General features: G+C 44.0%; 1 long non-coding RNA gene across 3 annotated transcripts in view; it reads left to right on the forward strand.

Moving 5' to 3' along the window:
- LOC309848279 overlaps nucleotides 1-20370 on the forward strand; it is a 37853-nt gene extending 17483 nt beyond the window's left edge. The window contains exons 2-4 of one of the 3 annotated variants that reach the window (XR_014302937.1): nucleotides 10417-10577; nucleotides 15226-15367; nucleotides 20058-20370. This is a non-coding gene — a long non-coding RNA (uncharacterized lncRNA). Of the gene's footprint in view, nucleotides 1-10416; nucleotides 10578-15225; nucleotides 16225-20057 lie in introns of those variants that run through there. The other 2 variants (XR_014302938.1, XR_014302939.1) reach the window with 2 other exon arrangements.
- Nucleotides 20371-20575: the final 205 nt, after the last annotated feature.

Below are 20575 nucleotides of genomic sequence, written 5' to 3' on the forward strand. Positions count from 1 at the left end.
GCTGGAAAGATGAACTGAGGGAGGGCCACTGAGAGAGATTCATTTTGAGTAAAATGCTGTTATTTTCAAAAATGTACTTCCTGAGCCCTTTATGCATATAGAAGCATCTTGATATTCCCTACGCAGCCTGGAGACCAGCTAATAATGTAATAAATTTATGCACGGGAATCTTAGAGGTTTCTCCACGGACCCATGGAATGAGCCGTCAGATTCAAGCTAAATTTCCTGCATTTCACTCAGCAGAAAAGATCAAGGAATGTGGACCGACTCCAGGAAATCCAAGATCCGTCGACAAGCTCTATTTTCATATGGCCGTCTTTCAGAAGGAAGACATCATGGCGCAACAAGGTGGACCTGGCATTATTCCACTCAAGACTGGACACATCAATGGAATATTTCTCCAGGGCCCATTTGTGCTGTGTCAGTTTTTTCGTTGAAGAAATGTGGTTTCTGCTTTCCCTATTTACTTTCCCTCTTTTCTGAAAGAGACTGTAAATTCACAGTAGCAGATGGCACCTTCTCAGAAACCCTGTCAGGCAGACCTGTAGAGCACAGAGGGACAGGCTCAAGCAGGCGAGACAAAATCAGCACGAAAACCCCGTTTTAAAGGAACAGTGTAGACGTTTAGAGACATTGCCTAGTTCCTCAAATCAGCAGGCATCGTTGGAGGATCTATCTGGCAGCAACACTGTACTGTGGTTAACTGCTGGTGCAAAGGGAGAATGAAACAATGGGAAAGAGAAATTATTCCCTTCTTCAAGAGACTTCCACTTCTGTGTGTGAGACGGACATGTGGGCCAGTAGCGAACACACAAATGGAAGCGCTGAACAGTTCTAACTGTGGGCTGAGAAGTAAGAAAGTATAATCTTGCCTGGTGGTTGCTGATAAGAGGGCAGTCGAGAAAAAACAAGGAGTTTCACGGCGTTGACATTCGTGTGCTTAGAGTACAAGATGTGAATGATTAGAGGTTGAGGGGTTTGTTCAAACAGTGAGTTTGGTGATACTGACACTGACGTTACCACGGAGTGTCCACGTCCCACAGGTAAGCCATGGGCCTCGGGAAAACAGAAGGGGCATAGAGCACCCTTGCAAGTACATCCTAAGAATGACAGGGGCCATGACCACTTTTTTTTTGCATGTGAGGCTCACCATTAATATTATTTCATCCCTACGTGATATTTGCTTATAATCAGCAATTCCGAAATTAAAACATGAGGTCAAATGTTAGCAAAGAATGATGAGGCTTGATGTCTTATTTCTATATGCGATTCGTTGATTCATTCATTCAACATTTCCTGCGTGACTATGACCAGACCTCATGCCTAGCACCGGGGCTACAGAGAGAAATAGCTTCAATCTCACATTTGCTTACTATTATAAAATAAGAGATAAACAAACGTTTTTCGCTGAGGACCTGGTGGGGTGCAGGGTAAGGGGGGTTCCACACTTTTGCTCTTGCTTCCCATGGTCCTCAGAATTGAAATGGAGCCACGCTTGGTAACCCAGTATCTAGGAGATCTACTTCACCATCTCCCCGGTACAGAAGTCACCTTGGGTTTTACGGCCCATTCCTTCTACAACATTTAAAGTTCCATTTTCCCGACTTTCTTCCAAATATTCCATCCATGATGTATGTTTGGGCTTTTCTCTTTTGGACCAGCTGGTTGTTTCTCACTCTTACAGGTTCAAAAAGTAAATTCGTCTTAAAAATGTCATGATTTCATGACAAATCCTTCACGTGAAATGGTGGACCTGAAGGAATGAGTGATTAAACCAAAACTGTTGTGAGGGTCCCCTGACAATGGCTTGGTTTCCGTAACCTCTGTGATTTGACATCTCCCAGCACTCTGCAACCCCCATCCTCTTCTGCTGCTCATCATACCAGCTCTGTTTTCTATTTGGAGCATCTTGATTTTTCAATAATCAGCAGAGTTACTGGTCTAGCAACTTCCTATGTCTCCAGTCTATCAATGAGAGTATGTGGAGATGTCCCAGCTCTTCAAGGGCACTGAGATTGACCACAATATTGATTGTATATGATCAAAGGAGAGAGAATCCTCTGTACTCACCCAAGGGTGGTCACATACATGGCCCTTGACTTTATGGGAACAGGGAGAACCCGGCAGGAAGTCCTGGGGAGACGAAGTTTGGCAGGCTCCTAGCCTGATGACAGCAAAGACATTTATGGCAGAACATCTTAGAGAGTTGGAACTTTGTGAAAAATGACTTCAGGAAGTCGTTTCAAGGAAATAGAAAGTCTTTGCTGACTCAACTGAGCAAATCCCAGATGGAGCACATCTCTTCAGCCCAAGTGTCAGGGATCTGGTAGCTGATCGTTTTGAGTGTATTCCTTTATCTTGAACACACTGGAAACAGGACAACATTGCCTTTCCTCCAAGCTGGTTTGAAGTTTCTTGTTTGGTCAGTAACAATAATTGATTAATATTCCTGCCATGTTCCTATGTTATGGGAACAGAGAGGATTTGGGATCATAGACTGTGGGAGGTAAAGGAGACTTCGTGATGGCATAATCCACGTTCTTTATATTGTAATCGATAAGGCCAGAGGTACTAAGTAACTTTCTGAAGGGTACAATTGGTCAGGGACAGTGTGAGGGTGAGAGAGCGGGCTTCCTCAGTCCTAGTGAAGCAGTGTTTTATCTGTGACACGCCAACTCAGCATGCGGAATGGCAATTGAAGATTCTCCTCAAGCCTGAGTTACTTTCCAACTCCCAAAGCTCTGCTTAGTAAGACCAGGGCTCCAGAGTCCTAAACTGCCTAGCTTCCAAATAAGTGAGTAGATCTTTCAAATTAGTTTTTTTTAAATACCACGTTAGATCATTATACTTCTAGAACAGTGCTATCCTGTGGAAATAGAATGTGAGCCATAGCTCCTATTTTCAAATTTTTATTGGCTACATTAAGAAAAGCAAAAAGAGATAAGTAAAATCAATGTAATATACTCGATTTAACTCAGGATTCCAAAACACTATTATTTCAACAATAGAATCAGTATAAGCTGTTACTGATGACATAGTTAACGTTTTCAAAAATATTAAGTCTTTGGAATCTATTGTGTATTTTATTTCAATAGACACATGTGGCTAGTGGCCACCCTACTGGGCAGCCCAGCTCTAGAACTTGTCCTCCTTCTGTGGTCTCCGCTGACTTCAACTTAGAGGGGAACTTCAAATGGTTTCCTTTCTGAGAAGGGTATTTTCTAAATCAAAACCAAAAAGATAAAATCATGTCTTGTTTTCAAGAATGAGAAGCAGCCCAGAAGATGCAGTTTAGAAATCAACATATTCAAATTTCCAGTACATTTTAGGTTTTTTTTTTTTTTTTGGTTGTTGTTGTTGTTGTTTTGAAGTGAGGGTGTAGCATATTGAAATTGGTACTTGAAAAATGTAAAGCAAATGGAGACTGTGGATAAGCCACTCTAGAGAATAAATACTGATTTTGGAATAAGCTGCTCCACTGCTTCTGGGTCAATGGCCATGGTTCTTTTCCTCTTGCCAAAACCCTCTCATGTTTTTGATCTGTCACTATTGGCTAGCTGATATGGTCTCAATAACCCTATTAGACCCTCTATGGCTCTGATGCTACAAATCCCTTGAGAGTGTCCTCTACAACATGCATTTTTCTTACATAGGCAATATTCTACTTTCCTACATAATAAATTCCTTTGAAAATAGAATTTCCCAAAGTTGAACAACAGACACATAGTATTGGTTGAAGCAGGGAGGGAAAGTTAATTCTTAGCAAATTTTTCATAGAAATAGTCCAGAAGGTACCAGATTATGAGGCTGAGAACTTTTTGGGCTGGGGGAAAAGGCGGAAGTCGGCCATGGAGAGGCAGCTTGTGGCTCCAGTGGCCAACTAGCCTTGGTCAACAGGAGACTCTCAGCTCTTAGAGGCAGAGTCACCATGTTGGTTCATGCCTGTGTTTGTGAAGCCTGGCACATTATGTGGCCATGTGGCAGCTTTGTAGAAGATTGTTAATGAGATGAATAAAGGACTAAGGAAATCAAGCCCCACATAATTTGTTCTGTTCTCTTCCAACCTCTTCCCCCTTTTGGATCCTCTGACTACAGTCATGGAAGACGGGTTGGTAAGCCCTGAGCCTTTAAAAATTCACACTTTGGCCAGTGAGAGGAGGGTCTTTCTTTCTTGTCTCTCAAATCAGGAATTGGAAGGGGCTGTGGCGACTACCTCTGGCGTGGAAAAGGACCCCCGCTCCAGTGGTGCCTGACTCTCCAATCCCCCTGCCTTAGTGCCTTACAGTGGGTATCCTGAGAGGTGGGAGGGAGGGCAGTGGGGTAAGATGGCGTCAGGCCTCTAGGACACTGCCTCCATCCTCTGGTTCCAGCAGTGGCAAAGGCTTCCTGCTTTGTGTTTTCGTCACCTCACCGTAAGCATGGCCAGGCCTCTCTGATGTGGTCCCAGCACATCTTTGACTCCATGGTGTAGAATGGGGCTTTATGACTCACACAAAAATAATCTGGAGGTGTCAAGGCATTGAAACCCCTTTTCTAACAGGAGACAGAAGCTCGAGGACAAATGCTGATTCTTCTGTCTACATATAGGTGGCTGGCTTGGACTCTCTTCAGCACTGTCCCGCATCAAATGCCCGCGTCCTAGATCACTGGGTGGCCCACTCTCTAGATCACCTCTGTTTTGTCTTTCCCTCCTTCTGTTTTTCATTCCCCCACCACTCACTCCACTGCTCCCTGTGGACCTGTCCCAAATGAACTCCTCGCCAGCTTTGTCTCAGGTATGCCTTTGCGGGTGGCAGGGGGCATCCAGGCTAAACAGGGATCCTGCCCTGATGTGATCCAACAGAAGTGGGCTTCAGGCACCAGTCAGTGCGGAGGCTCAGTGGAGACGCACTGGGCATGGGCTTGACTGATGGGGGAATGGGGAGCAGGATTCAAATATGGCTCTGCGTGAGGGTTTGGACATTGTGTGTATGTACGTTTATGGGGTGCTGGGAGGGAGAAGGGAAGCTGCTCTGAATTTCCCGCATTACAAACACCCGCTGACAATGAGCCTCATGGCCTTAGTGGAAGTCAAATTTTCCTCCCAAGGTCCCCTCCTTCCTATAGCAACTGGGTCTCTCAGAGAGTTCTTTTATGCCAACTGATGTTGAAAGCCAATTTTTGGCTAGAGACAGATAAGCTCAGGCTCAATATTCAAAATAGAGATGATAAGAAAGTTGAGGCTACCTGTAGCCCCATAACTGGTTGTGGGGAATGGACTAAATCCCTCTCCAGAGTTGTTTTGTCCCTTGTGAAGCACTTAGGGTGTTTAAGTATATGCGTAGGGGTTCAGGGAGGAAGAGAGACATCTGTGTGTATGTGTGGGGGCATGAATTTAATTTTCAGAATGTGTGCTGAGTGATCTAGCAGATCTTGGCAACTTATTCAGAGCCAGGATAAATGACTCAGGTGGGGCAGAGATCTGGCAAGGGGAAGAGATGGCCAGATTCCGTATCATAGACGACCCACTTATTACCCCAATCTCTCTCTCTCTCTCTCTCCATCACCCTCCAAATACACAGTGAATAATGGGGCAAGAGGTAGCTCCAAAGAAGGGAGAAATTTTTTGTAAAGGTGATAATAATGTCCTTTCTTCTGTCAGCTTTGAGCCAGTCTTGCTTGGGTATGTGGCATTGAGAACAGATGCCCAAAGAGATCAACAGCAAACAAATAAAAACCAGCTTCCCTAAGCTTATCTCTGGAGAAAGAAGGATAACTTCCTGCCAGAGGAGGTTTGTGAGCCGGCCGGCCAGGCAAGTCTAGGATTCAGTTCCACCTTGCTCTTGAATTCCTTCTCCCCAGGCCTGGAAAACACACCCTGCCCTAGGGCAGTCTGAGCACCACCCAGCCTGCTCGGAAGGAGAGCTCTAGGCTTAGCCACAGGCTTCTTCAACACCAGTGCTTTGACAACATGGTTTTGGGCGTTGCTGATGCCTGGGCATTCGCCTCCACCTCCTCTTAGGGACTCTGGACGTCACTCTCAGGCTGGTCCAGGAAGCTAGGCCCATCGAAGGAGGCCTACCGCCTCTTTTGCGGTGGGCTGCCCCCTTGACGAGCTCTCCGCCTCTGACCTGCTCCTGTGTATTTCTTACTTGGTCAGTTATGGGACATGGTTTGTATCATCAGCCCTGTTCCCTTTCCAGGATGTCGGGTTGGCCCAGTCACAGCTCAGTCCAGAAGACCACCTTAAGAGGGGCTATCCTTGTAGATTTCTTTCTCACCTGGCTGTGGGGTAGCTGTCGCCCCCCTGTGCCCTGATTGCAGCTTTGCACCTCTAGCTTTGCCCCAAAGACCTCGCTGTAGCTTTTCCCTGGGTTATCGGCTCAGCCTGCACACCCTACATTCATTCCCAAGAAGCTTTAGGACAGACACATCACATATGCAATGCAACATTTGCTCCAAGCAACAAAGAGCGGGGTCCCATCCACGAGATGAAATCCTCGACTCCTTTTAGTTCGCTCCAATGAATGCCTCAGGCCTGATGAACATCTGTGGGTCCAAAAAACAAGCTGCCGGAGACCGGAAGGTGGGTCGGAGTACTTCAGAAGTGGGATAGGACAGGAGGCTGCGAGGTAAGGGTCCGGCTGGATTCTTGGACTGACCTGCACGTTCATGACCCACCCATAGACCACTCAAAGTACCTAGCCATCCATGGTCACCCTGGAACCAGGATTAAAGAGTACAAAATGGCTCATTTACTGCAGAAGATGCCCTAGTCCCTACGGCTGTGGCCAGCTAGCCTCTGCTGTCATTTGATAAGTAGTACATTTTGGGGCCATCAACTAAAGTCACATTCAGTAAAAAGTAAATGCTGACTCGGGAACTTATGGGGAGCTTTTTTTTTTTTTTTTCTTTGAAGAATTGCTTGAGCACTCTCTTTTCGAAAACACCGGGAAGTTATGTAAAGAGAGATGAATACATTATAGTAAGTTTGAAACTGCCTCCAGCCTGTACGTCAGGCTAAAAACATAGACATTCACTACTGTTTTCCCTCTGTTCACCCAAAATTTCACTTGTCAAAACAAGAAAAAGATGAATTTATCATTGTACCAAATGTAAAATGAACTGGAAGCCACAGCTCAGCATATGTCCATCTCGCTCGTAAAATCCTCGTGGATCTTTAAAGCAAGATGGGTGCTTGCTTTTTTTTTTAAACTTCTTGAAATAGATGCAGACTGATTAACAAAGGAGTCCCAAATAGTCCCAGGTGACAGGCTTATTTCCCACAGGGACCAGCCGACATGCCTTTCCTCCGCCATCACTGTCCGCACCTCTAATGTCACTCGCCCTCTTGTCAGACACACAGCTCCGGGCCAGCGCCAGGTACGCTGAGAAGCCAGCCCCTTCTTTTCCAGCTGAAGAGCCCACAGCGGCCCCTATGAATGACATCACCTCACACTAAGTAAATATTGCATCTCCTAGTCTGTGTGATCTCCATGTTCATATCAGACACTGCCAAGCGGGAAAGAATTTCAGCGTGCCAGCGTTTAAGGTGACAGTGTGGCGTAGGTCTTGGAGGGGACGATGACACAGCTCAAAGGTGGTGAACCACATCTAGCCAGAGCTTCTCACTTCAGGTGGGGTTTGAGGGTGAAAACCCTTGTCGACTGTGCTGACTGCAACCGTGAGAGCGTCGTCAAGGTAAAAAAAAAAAAAAATCAGCTGAGTATCTACCTTCTGCAGAATGAACACATTTCTCGTGGATTTAGGAATTAGGTGTTTTATTTCCTTTTAGGCAACTAGGAACTGGTGCAGAGAGAGTCTTCGTTTGTTCACCTTCTGTAGAACTTACTGCAAATAAAAAATCCTTTTAAACATATCCTCAGGGGGTTGTTTCCAAATGTATTAGAAAGACTCTTTCTATAACTTTTTCATGCATTTTGGACTTTTGGAGGAGTTTTTTTTTAATTCAGGAGGGAAGTCTGCGAGCTAGGAAGTCGTGGCCGTTTGAAGAGCCTTGGTGGCGGTCCTCAGATTCCCTTTACTGAAGAGGCCCTTCTAGTCCCCGAGTTTCGGGAGAAGAGACATTACCCTCAGGAAGCTTGTCAGATGCCAGAATGATGCGTGTTTCTTCCCCCTTCCCCAGCCTGTCCCCATCACGGAGCGAGCGAGTTTCTATCCCTCTGGCTTCTTCCTCCTTATAGAAATAAAACTCTTTAATTAAATCCTGGAGAGGTGTGAAGCCTGAATTTCACCCTATACCACATCATCAATATTGGGGAGAATTATTTTAGGGGAGACTGAGGGGGAAAGAAAGAACTCCCAACCTACCCCCCCCCTTGATTTAATAAAGTCTCTTAGCCTCCTGAGCCCGCTGTGGTTTTCTTGAATTGCACAGCTGTTCCACAGCTGGCAACAACCTAGATCAATGCTGATCTTTGGCCAAAATGAAATGAAGGACTCAGTAGAACAGAAAGTTAGTGCAGAGTCACTGGGGCTGGCTGGGGTGGATTCCTCCCCATGGAAGACCAGAAGCCCAAAGATGTACTGGACCTTTAAAGGAAAAAAAAAAAAAAATCTTCAAACAATTGGCTTTGGAACAGATGCATAAGTAAATCCACCCGAGAACTACTGTTTCTCATCTTTCATCCGTCTACAGGGAACTGGATTCCTCTTGGAGGATTTCAGGCTGGAAGCACGCTGGGGTCCCAAAGGGGAAAGCAGGATCTACGTTATCTTGCAAGCTCCCACCCTGCCGGGACTAAGGAGGCTGATCCAGAAGGCAGAGAGGATGAGCCAGAAAAGTCTTCGTCTTTCTTTCGGGATCTCCTTCTTTCTGCTCTTTTGAACCAGGAAAATCTCCTCCAAGTCCTCAGGTTTCTTAATCTTTCCTTTACTGTGTATCAGGGGCTGAGAAGGCTCACTCAAGTTGAGAGGAAGTGAGAACACACTGGATAGATTTCAGACACTAGTGTTGTTGAGGATCATACTGGGCAGCTCCCTCCTCCCCCTGCTTTCTTCGACTCTTTCTATTTTTTACTACAGTGTGGGGCCCTATCTAGCAAAAGAGGAAATAAGGGGCAAATGATCTCATGGAATGCTGTAGGTTCTTAGTGAAAGTTTATATCCTGACTCATTAGTAAGTAGCTGGTATTGCCTAACACAGTTTATAAGTATATACGGGATAGAAAATATTGATATATTTGACAAATTACAGGTCACAGTGCATGTTTTCATGAGAAGCTCTGAATTCACCCCTTTTGGGCAAAGCTGTCATGACCATGTACCTGGGAAATAAAAAGACAGTGAGCTTGGACGAGCCGTGACTGCCAGGCCAACCGTGGATGACCTTTCACAAGTGGCTTGGTGACCTGCTGCTGTGGAGAGAAAAGCAGAAGTCTGCCCACCTTGCACACCCCCGCCACAGGCTAGGAGAACTGTGGTGAACTGAACTGGTGCCTTCCCTCCTCAGCCAGCCCTTTCAGCCACGAGTTCCGGCATAGCTCGACCCCTCTGCTCCGAAGGCTAGCCCGTCCTCCACAGAGCAGCTCCACATTTTAAGGGCTTCAGGTTGGCTGAAGTGGTATCTCTGCAGATGGTACAAAGAAATCTTTATTTTTCAAAAAGATGTATTTATTTATTTTAGGAGGGAGGGAGAATTTTAAGCAGATTCCGCACCGAGTGTGGAGCTAGATGTGGGGATTAATCTCACGACCCGGAAATCACAACCTGGGATGAAACTGAGAGTTGAATGCTCAAGCGACTCTACCACGCAGGGGCCCCAGGAGTCTGTATTAAACAGGAAATTCCTCTGGGTGATTCTAATGATTAACTAGCTCAGGTATCTCGTGCTTCAGCTGAGTTTTATGAACTTGACTTATTTCATGCTCTGGCTAATAAGCAGTTGGAATCTTATTATTTTTATTTTATTATTATTTTATTATTTATTTTATATTTTTATATATTATTATTTATTTTATTATTATTATTTTTCTGCCTTTACTAACTTTTCTGGCCACGACTCTGATCTTCCTTCTTCCATTTCTGTGTGAACAAATTTTTAGTCTTAGCCCCTGCTGTTGTTTCCACACTGTTGACCTCATGCACTAGACAACTTCAGTTGCCTTCCAAGCATCCTCCCCTCCATCTATCGTCATACCCCAGCTTCTCTTTGGAAATTCACTTTCCCTCTCTTTTCTGCTTTTGAGTTTGGTTGAAATTGTCCTCACCTCCAGTTATAGGGGTGATACCTGATTGGCTTAAACCAATGAGTATATTCTATTCCCTCCTTGGGCATAGAGTGATTCATTCAAGGATGGACAAAACAGAGAAATAGAGGTCAGTGACTTCACAGGTGTTTGTAATACCTGGAATAGAAAAGTCTGTCCTTATTTTATTTGAAATACTGGAAGGAATGCTTTATTTTTTTCCTGCTAGATGCGACAAAGAAGGAAACACTAGGAGAACCACTGGCGGCCATCTTATGACTAAAAGGGAAGAATCTGCCAAGAATGAATTCAACACTGAAGACGCAAGGCTGACAGGACAAAGAGAGAAACTGTATCCTGGTTCTGTTTGCAGAGCTGTTGTCCTGTTAGGTAAATATTGAAATAGTTTAAATTGAAAGATGATGGAGCCTCAAACCAAGACAGTGACAGTGAGGGAGATTAAGGGGGTATATTCACAGAATATAAGTGTGAGAAAGATAGTTATTGATGATGCAGGGAAAAAAACATCAGTCCTTGGAGTAAGGTCTCCAACATGGCAGGAGTGGATGGGGTCCAGAGTGTTGGTAGAAAGCTAAATCTTGGGTAAGGAAAGGTATACTGATACATTAAATAAGGGAGGGAAGGAAGAAAGAAATACATGACTAGTTTCGTTTTCAGTTGTTAGTTCATTCAATCATTCGATCATTTGCTCATTTGACCAACACTTACTGCCAAGTATTGAGCTACATGTTTGGGATATGACATTTCTCCTTCATAATCCTTCCCCACAATTAGCTAAGCCAAGCTGAAATTTCCGTGAAGATTTGGAAGATGTACTTGCACAATATATCCTATTTTCTGAATTCTAAATCACCCTAAGCTAGTTATACTGGAATTTGATACATCTTCTCAGAGACACATTGACATTCCCTCAAAGCCTTAGAGATTCTGTGAACCCAATACTTCGGTATAGATTTTGGACCACAACCATATTACCTTTTTTTCTAATGAGACCACTGTCTTAACAAAGGGGCTCCATGTTTTTCTTCCCTGAAAGTAGCAAACCCTCAAATCCTTCAGAAGCTAAAGTCTCTGCTTTAGCCAGCCTTACTAGATAGGGTTCGAAGGGCCTGTAGTTAGCCAGCTCCTTCTGGAAATCACATTGTTTCAGACAATGTAGAGCCCTGATGGGTGGAGAAGCAAGAATGCTTTCAGTGGTCTCGTTTGCAAGCCTTTGATGTTTCTTCTAAGTCATATTGTGTCAGTGGAAACGTTGGTCTGAGGAGACTCTGGCAATTCTTTCAAAATGCACAAATGTTGAGTGTGTGTTTTTAATGGCTTCAAGCAATTAAAGTAATTTAGAAATAATTAGAAGTAGCAGCTCACTAAGCCAAGAAGGCTGAGGGCCGGGATGGCCACTGGCTTGTTCTTGTGCCTGGGACAGTGTTGTGAAAGGGATGCTTAGGTCAATGGTAGTTCCTGTTGAGAAAATTCAGGCATAATCTAAATCAGCTGCTGTCTCTGTGGTGCAGATGCCCCTGAAAATGGGTTCATTAGAAATTAATTGGGAAGAAAAAAAAAAAGAAAGAAAAAAAGAAATCAATTGGGAAGAAACGTGGTCCCTTAGGAAAACAACAATTAAATACAAATGCAGGAATGAGCATATTAAATATATAAACACACACAACAACAGCAACAAATAAAAAAAATGAAGTGATATCTTTAAACTAGAAACTTATGGAAATTGAAATCAAGCACCCGAAGTGTTCGGTCCAAGAGAACTCCCCAAGGATACAGAGGGAGGGGAGGTAGCTAGTGCAGAAGGGAAGGAGATTTCATGTCAGAAATCGTGTAGACAACGGTCAGCCAAGGATAGAAAAGGATGGATTAGGTACGCCGTAAGCACATTAAGATGATAAAAAAAAAATGTTCAGCCTCAGAAGGAATAAAACAGTTGAAAGATCATTAACATGAATCAGAGATTAATCGAAATAAAACTTAAGAAGGCTGAGCCCGGGTTATCTGCTATCAATGGGACTTGTTTTAGCAGGGAATTTCAGAGGATTTATCACCAGATAATATGGATAGACAGTTGCTTTAAGTCTTTAAAGGGATATAACCAAATGAAGTAATCCTGCACAATGACTTTCCTTTTACAACGACCCACATTCAAGACAAAAAAAAAAAAAAATATATATATATATATATATATAAGCATAAGAACATTGTGTCTTTTGCAAACAAATATGCAAAACATATCCTCTCTGTGCTTCATTATTCTCCAACTCCAGAGAAAAATCAGTTTTGATCTCTTTCTTTGAAAGAACCAAATTTGAATTTGAGCGGCACTTCTCGCCAAATGAATTCATCTTTCAATTATGTTAGAAGTTAGAAGGACACACAGAGGGGAAAAAAATTCAAATCCTTTTTCTGTTGCCTCCAATCAATCCAAATCCTTTCCATTTTAAGATAGCAGCAAAAACTTGGATATTCAGAAAGTCAGTTTCACCAGAAGCTTGAGTTTCTGAATTCACAACAATGATCACAGGCAATTACAGCCTTTACCTTTTTCCATTAACAGCAAGAAAAAGACAATTTAAACAAAACCAAAAACTCTTTTATGGCTTTCCCCCACCCACACCCTTTATGAAATTGACTATCGTTCCTTGCTATCTATATATTTGGTACTTTCATCACAGGACAGATAATGAACAAGGATTCTACTTTTGACCTAGTGGAAACATTAGGTTCTTATGGTGTTGCCTTCCTCTTTTTCTTCCCTCAAATGTGCATAATATTTATGGTGCATTTTTGCTACCTGTCTTTCCTGAGAAGGGACTCCACATGCCTGTGAGCTTCCACTTTCCTAGGTTAACTGTCAAGGTCCAGGTTCCAGGGTCCGTGTCCAGCTGCAGGGGCATCAGCAGAGGCAGACCTAGGGCTGAAGAGCCTTAAGGAATGACAGACCTCTTTGGACACATTGGTGACCCACCGGAAGTGTGTGTTACAACCCAAACGTCAAGTCAGGGGCCAGCCATGGCCCTTAAAATGAGAAATCCTGGCTGGGCTGGGCAGGGCCTGTAAGATGTTATCTTGACTCAGACAAAAGGGAGACAACTTTCATGGATTTGGAGGAGCCTCTCTGGCCAGCAGCTCCTTGCTGCTTCCCTGGACACTGACAGGCTCTGCAGAGACTGAGATGGTTGGCTGCTGAGTCCCAGCCCTTGGAACCTGGGAGGCAGCACACCATAGTGTTTAAGGGCATACACAAGCTTTGGGTTCAAGCAAGCCTGAGAACCAGCCCTTTCAGATAGGGCCCTGGAAGCTTGTAGAGGGGATAATAGCCTGGAGAGCCAAGGCTCCTAATTTGCAAGAGCTGGGTGTTTTGGAAAACAAAACAGCAGAAGGAGTACAAGCCTTCAATTTATGATATAAAAAACATATTGGAAAGAAAATTCATAAAGGGCTCAACTAGCTTGTCTGCAGAGACTAGACAAAGATTGTCTGAACTGGTAGAGCAGAAGCTAGAGGGAGAGAAAAGACAGCTGACATGTGGCTCTTTCTCTGAGAAGGGGCCCTATTCCTTGCCCACCAGCCTGGAGTGGGGTTAGGCTGGATAGCAAAAATCCCAGACAAGTGGGCAAGTGACTCTCTGCCTGAATGTCTGAAGGGGGTTGGGGCTTTGAGAAGAAGCCCTCCATGTCAGCATGGGGTGTGGATGGACGGCAGAACTGACTGTCAACAGGTTGGACGCAGGCAAGGCAAAAAGGAGGGGTATTGGCGAGGTTAGAGCAGATGGGCTAGGGGACATCCTTGCAGACAAGAGAGGTCACCTGAGGACTGGATGTGGGTTCCTCTTCATTCGTAGATATGGATGCCTTCATCCCCACCGCTCACCCAGTTCAGGGGAAGAGCTGAGAGGAGGCCATCTTGGGAAATGTTAATTTCAAACGAGAAAGCACAGAGAAATCACGGAAGTGACTGAACTTACTTGGCTATAACTGGATTGAGTATCTTGCCAGTAGGCTACACAAAGTCTTAAAAGATAATTTAAGTTCCTTTATAGAAAAATAATCAAATTTATAGTTTTTAGGTACCCAGGTTTGTGGCTTGCAAATTTTGTATCTGGTAAAGAACTCAGTGTAGTGAACCTTTCAGTGGAGAATCATGGAGACTTTTTAAATACCTGATGACTAGAAGTAACATTTCACAGTAGAAAGAAGAGACCCAAGCTTGTAGTTGGGTAACGAGTCAATGGTGAGGAGAGTTTTCAGTGAGAAGAAGAAAGTAAGAAAAATGAGGTCATGATTGTAAGACAACCATCAAGAAAGAATGGATTCGAGACCCATTCTAGATATTTAGAAAGATTTGACAACCATTTCAATGTAGAATGCAAAGTGAAGAGACTGTTCTGACATCAGAAAGGTCAAAGTATCTGGAACAAGGTGCTAACATCAGCGAATGCAGAAAAGCAGGCGACTGTGTAGAAAATGAGGAGCTGGTCTTCCAAGTTAATTGAAAGCAAGAGAATTTTGTCGATGTACAACTAGATGTGCAGACTTGTCCATGAGCTTTCTTGGCAGTGGTTATGCCAGAAGGGGGGAGCAACTAAAATGTCTATCAGTTGATGGGTAGATAAGTAAAATGTGGTATATCCACAGTATGAACTATTAATCAGCCATAAAATGGAATCAGTGCCGATGCACGCTAAAACATAGATAAACCTTAGAAACATTTTGTTGAAGGAGAGAAGTCAGTCACAAAAGGTCGTATACCGTATGACTCCATTTTTAGGAAATGTCCAAAATAGGGACGTTTTTAGAGATTGAAAGCAGAGTAGCTATTACCACGGGCTGGAGAAAGGTGTGTATGTGCCAATGGCGAGGGACAGCTCATGTGTACAGGATTTCTTTTAGGAGGGACAAAAATGTTATAAAAGTGATTCTGAGGATGATTGCACAACTCTGTGAATAGACTAAAAAACATTGAATTTACACTTTCAGTGGGTGAGTTGTATGGTATGCAAATTATCTCTCAGTTATCTGTTTGTTCTTGTTTTTTAAACAGATGGGCAGAGAGTGTCCAGACCGATTTGGCAAGTACTAGGGCAGAGTGTCAGTCTTCTCTTCGCCCAGAGCTGAGCACATAGAGGCTCAAAAGCAATTTGTGAGATGGGTCAGGTAGGCATTATCATTTTACCTACTTTTAATGCATATTTGGCCAAAGTCAGCATCTAAATCTAAATTCAAATATACGATTGCATAGAGGTGTTCCTTGAGCATATAAGAATGTCACCATCTTCCCCTCCAAGGGGATAAATAGACAGGAAACTGGGTTAAGGATGCTTTTATAAAATAAACTGAACTATTTGATTTCTAATGGCCGGGAATAAAGAAATTGTAAAACTTTGGTTGTCTTACAAATAGCATCCTACAGAGAGTAGAATGTCAACAGTAGGCTAGCTGGTGTGGTCAGTGCTCCAGATTTCTCTTGTTGCAGGTGATCCATCTGGATGGATCAGTGTGGTTCAGTGACTCGCCCAAAGCCACTTGGGCTACTTGAGTGGATGTTAGACACCAGAACTAAAGACCTTTTGAATGTAGAGTGTTGTTTTGAGTCCATATTATTGGGGAACATTTCAATGCTCTTCTGAATTGCTGACAACGGGCCATTAAATTTACCATCAGAAAACAGTACCCTGATTCAGAATTTGAAGGAAAAAAATAAGTGGCTATGACAATTGCATTATTTGAAAAGGCAGAGGAAATTCTGGTCCCAGAGATGTTGAAGATCAATAGATTCTCTATATCCCATAGTTGTTTTCATTTCCCTTTACAGTAAAACCATCTTGAAACACTAAACCCTAAACATAGCCTGTACATGACAGCAAAGAAACTTTTAGAAAAAGAATAAATTGCTGAATGCAAGCGTGGACTGTAATTTCTTGACATGGAATGGAAGCAGATGCGCCCAACTTAACATGTCGTTATTAAATTCACTTCCAACTGGCATTTTCTTCTTCTTTTGTGAGAGGGAGGGGTCTTGGCACAAAGCTCTCTTTTCTGTTAATCAGGCAGCTCTGTTTTTGTATATGCCATGATAAGTTAATCTTGGGCCATACATAATTATGAATAAAGGTTTAAGCTATAGACCTAAGTTCTGGATTTTGTCTCCGCTACACCTGGTTTTAAGACTAGGCTGTTAAGTCAAACCACCCCTTCTAAAGCAGTCGGCTGTAATAGCCTGCTATATCTTTAGCATCCTGGTTCCCCACTTATTCACATATAGCATAAATTTGCGAAAGGCAAGCAGCTGACACGCACTGAGTACCTATTATGGGCTGAACATGGGGCCAGGCTCATTGGACGCATCATGGCTAATCTTTGTGAGAGCCACGTGAGCTCGGCATTTTCTTCACTGACAGAGCAGAGGAATCATCCCTCTCAGAGATTAAAGAACTCGCCTGTAGTCACAATCTGGAAGAAGCTGGAATTACAAAGTCCTGACAGTGAAGGCTGTGCTATCTCTGTTCTGCATGGAGACGTGGAGGCCGTCTCACCCATTCCCTCCATTCCCAGTAGAACTGGACTGAGGGAAGAGAGCACACAGGGGAAGTCACAGGAAGCCTGGCCTGAATGGGAACTGAGGCTACCTCAGGTTGGGGGTTGAGGGGGAGAGAGGCCTCGATGTGGCTTCACCAGAACGCAGATGACGAGGAGGCAAGAATTTAGACATGGCCCAGGACATCGCTTGTCAAGCTAAACAAAGATGCTGAAAGTCCATGCTTGTCTTTGTGTTTTGAGGCCTATTTTTACAGTAGTGGAGAGGAACTTCCAGGGTTCTCCACAGTGCACGGCGCATTCTCCCGTGCTCGTCAGGGAGAGAAGCATGGCACCCATTGCTCAGGGATCTAACTTTAGGGAGCCGTGAATATCTCTTCCTACTGGACCAAGGACACATTAACTTATTTATCCATGAATCTTGCCCTTCTCTTCTTACATGGACCCTCCTGTGGTAGGGGTTAGGATGGTGGACTTGTCTTTAGAATGTTTATGGTGGAGATTTGGTGCGGATTTGGGGTAGAGAACCTCTGTGACTTACGGGAAGTGACCTCATTTCTCCGTGACTCAGCATCTTCATGTATAAAACAGTGGACTCACCTCTTAGGGATGTCCTTGAATACAGGTAGGGTCCCAACTCCTTTCTAGCAGAAGGAGGTTTGAACACTTCCCTCCCTGGTCCCCGAAGGGCTTTTCTCCTCTTCTGCCTTGTGATCCCACATTTTTGGGGCTGATGGGCTCTGAGCAAGTCCATGGCTGGGGAACTCGGAGCAAAGCTCAAGGGGAGGTCAACACGCAGGTCTGCTTCAGAATGGATCCTTTGAAGACTGGAGTGTAATATTCTGAGCTGCGTATTAAATGCAGGCCGACGGGACTTGGGCCGAAAACGGTGATATATGAACACTTAAAAATATACAAGTCACTAAAAGGCATGGTTCAAATGGCTAATAAATTTGGAACAAATACAAAGAAATACTTTTCCATGCAGAGTGTGGTCGACCTGTGGAATTCGCAGCTGCAGGAGGTAATTGAGTCAAATGGCGTGGGTGGATTTCATAAAGAGTTGGTGTGGCAGACAGCTGCCTAGGCAATGCAATTGTGCTGTTAAAATTATGTACTGGTTAGGCATTCACCACTGTAGCAAGGGGACAGAAGTCTCTGGAACTAGAGGCACAATTGGGGGTAGCAGCTATTTTTATGAGTGAGCCCTTTATTTTTCCAAACTACTTTCTCACATCACGGCTCTGAGTTTAAAATAAAAGGGGGGAGGGTAAAGAGGGGTGTAATATGAACTTTTCTGGGTCTGTTTGGAAGAAAGTCACTGAGTATGTTTGTGGGTTTTCCTAAAAAAAGAACAATGATGCAGTATCTTTTGACCTCAGGTAAGTCAAACTCTCAGGTAATTGCTTGTTTCCAACTCAGTTTTCCAAATTGAACATTCTTCAAAACAGCCCAGTCAGTTCCATGTGGGTGGGGGAGTAAAGCTATTTTTTGCCTCGAAGGAATTTTGCTGGTGCTTTTGAGTCAGGTGACTGGACAGGTCTTCAGGGGCTCCTGGTCCCTCAAACCCACCTGGTACTTTCCTGAATCTTTCAGAAGCTCTCTGGGGTTGCTGTAACTCTGGTGCTATGTATACTCAGACAAAGAAAGCAAGAAAGCAGGACAAACGTCTAGAGATTCGTAGGGCATTTCCCTTTAGGACTAGATTGGACAGGTGCATCTCCACGAGAGGCCCCAACATTCTGCTTTGTAGATGAGGCTGGAATGCTCATAAGGACACACCACCCTTCTCTCTGTCTGCTTATTCTTGGCCCTGTTCCCTTATTCTCAAATTCTGGCATGAGCATCACTTTGGAGGCAGTGGCCCAGGTTGTCAACCCTCATTTTTCTGGCGTGTTGTGCCTTGGGGCCGAGAGGTAAGCAAAGGGTGATGATGACAATGCGCCTCTCCAGGGTTCTCTGGGAAGCATGGGGTGAAGGCTTTGGGGTGGCTCCCCACTTGGGAGCTGCCGAAGGTCAGCCTGGATGCTGATGTTAGCCCCTGGGTCCAGGTTGTACAGCCCTGTATAGACTTACATTTTATAAAATGAACACTAATCCCTTTGACTGGTCCAAGGGGAGTCCATGCTGCCAAATTTCATGAAACAAGACTCTTCAACTCAAGGGAAGGGTAGAACTCAGTGTGTGGCTTTGGTCTTTCTGTCTGTGTGAGTTTGCACTAATGGAAATCTCTCCTCCTTGGGTACAAAGCCAGGGAAGTCTTGTGAAGGACTATAGACCCCTCAAAGACAGATGATGGACAAACCTGCCATCATCTTGGGTCTGTCAAAAGCTTCAGCTCTTTCGCATGTTTCTGAGTCAGTAAAACCAAAAACATATTTTTCCGAACACATTTCCACCCTCCCATCATTTAAAAAATCCTGTGTAATTTAAGGGAAATTCAATCCATATGCTTTTGATTTGTTTACACTTGTATCATCAAAATATGTTTTTAAAGAGCTTGTGGAGATCCCAAAAGGCTCCTTAGCCTTTTAAATGAGCCTTTTAAAGCTTTTTTTCCCTCATAGTAAACAGGAGGTTGCATGTTGCCAAGGGTAAATGAACTTGAAAATGAAGAGGTTTGTGCTGGGCTCAGAATTTTAAATCTACCACTTCTGCTTGGGTTTGAAGTCTAAAATCGGCTCCCAAAGACTTATCTTGCTTCAGAGGATAACTTCATTGTTATCCTCCAAGAGATGAACCAGGGATTTGGTCTGTAATACCAGAGCAGGGGGGGTGCAGAGAACCTTCTTTCAAAAACAAAAAGAAAAGGGAAGGATGACGTACCCATGTCCTTTCTCCTTTCAAAGAAAAGAAAGAGAAAAAGGAAAAAGATGAAAAAGAAGGAAAAAGAAGGAGGAAGAAAAAACCCCACTCTGACAACCCAAACGGTCCCATTCTTCCCAGGGCAGATGACCCTGCCACGTTACCCCAAGAAAGTAATTGACATTGACTGTATTTTCTTCTATGTTTGGTAACATTTGTGAACTCTTCTTTGCAAAGCTCTCTGTATCACCTGGAATAATCTATCCTTAGGGTTGAAATGGCTTCATTTTATAGGCAAAAAACAAACAAACAAACAAAAAACTGAGGGCCGTTTACAGAGTTAGCAAGGGTCAGCGCTGGGAGTAGAGCCATTTCTGGTTTCTTACTCATTCTACCTCCCTCTCAGGCCCAGGCCCATTTTGCTGATGAGAAAAAGTGAATAATGGTTAGAGTGATAACCTCTTCACACTAAGGGACTATCTCTTTATTCTGGCTTCTTGTCCAGATTGTGTTTGGCACAGAGGAAAAAGTCCTTAATTATTTGTTGGGAGAAGAAACAATTAGATTTACGGATGGATTCATGGATGAAGAAACTCAGAACTAAAAAGTCACATACACCACCCCCGTGCACACACGCACACCCTCAGGCATCCGGAATGCGGTTTTTCCTGAATTATTTGAGTGACTTCTATCTCTCTGACTTTCCTGTCCAGCCCCTTACCTGGCTTGGCCAGATATTTCAGGCCAAGACATTTCCAGAATGATGTCCCCAGCCAGTTCTTCCTTTGTATCAGAAACCACTGTCTTTAATTTTGTGACTCAAAGAAATGCAATAAAACAAAGCTTGCGGATTATCTCATCGTCATTACGGAGTGCGCCCTGTCTGATCTTGACGTGGCTTTAGCCCTTCTCGCAGAGGGATGTGGCGGGCTAAGAACCCCCGAGGAAAGCCTCCGTCTGGGGTTGCTACATTGGCTAAATTCAGACCCATCAGTGAGTCTAAAACCTGTGAACAGGATTCAC

This window comes from Mustela nivalis (genome assembly GCF_964662115.1).
Source record: "Mustela nivalis genome assembly, chromosome: 14".
Classification (NCBI taxonomy): Eukaryota; Metazoa; Chordata; class Mammalia; order Carnivora; family Mustelidae; genus Mustela; species Mustela nivalis.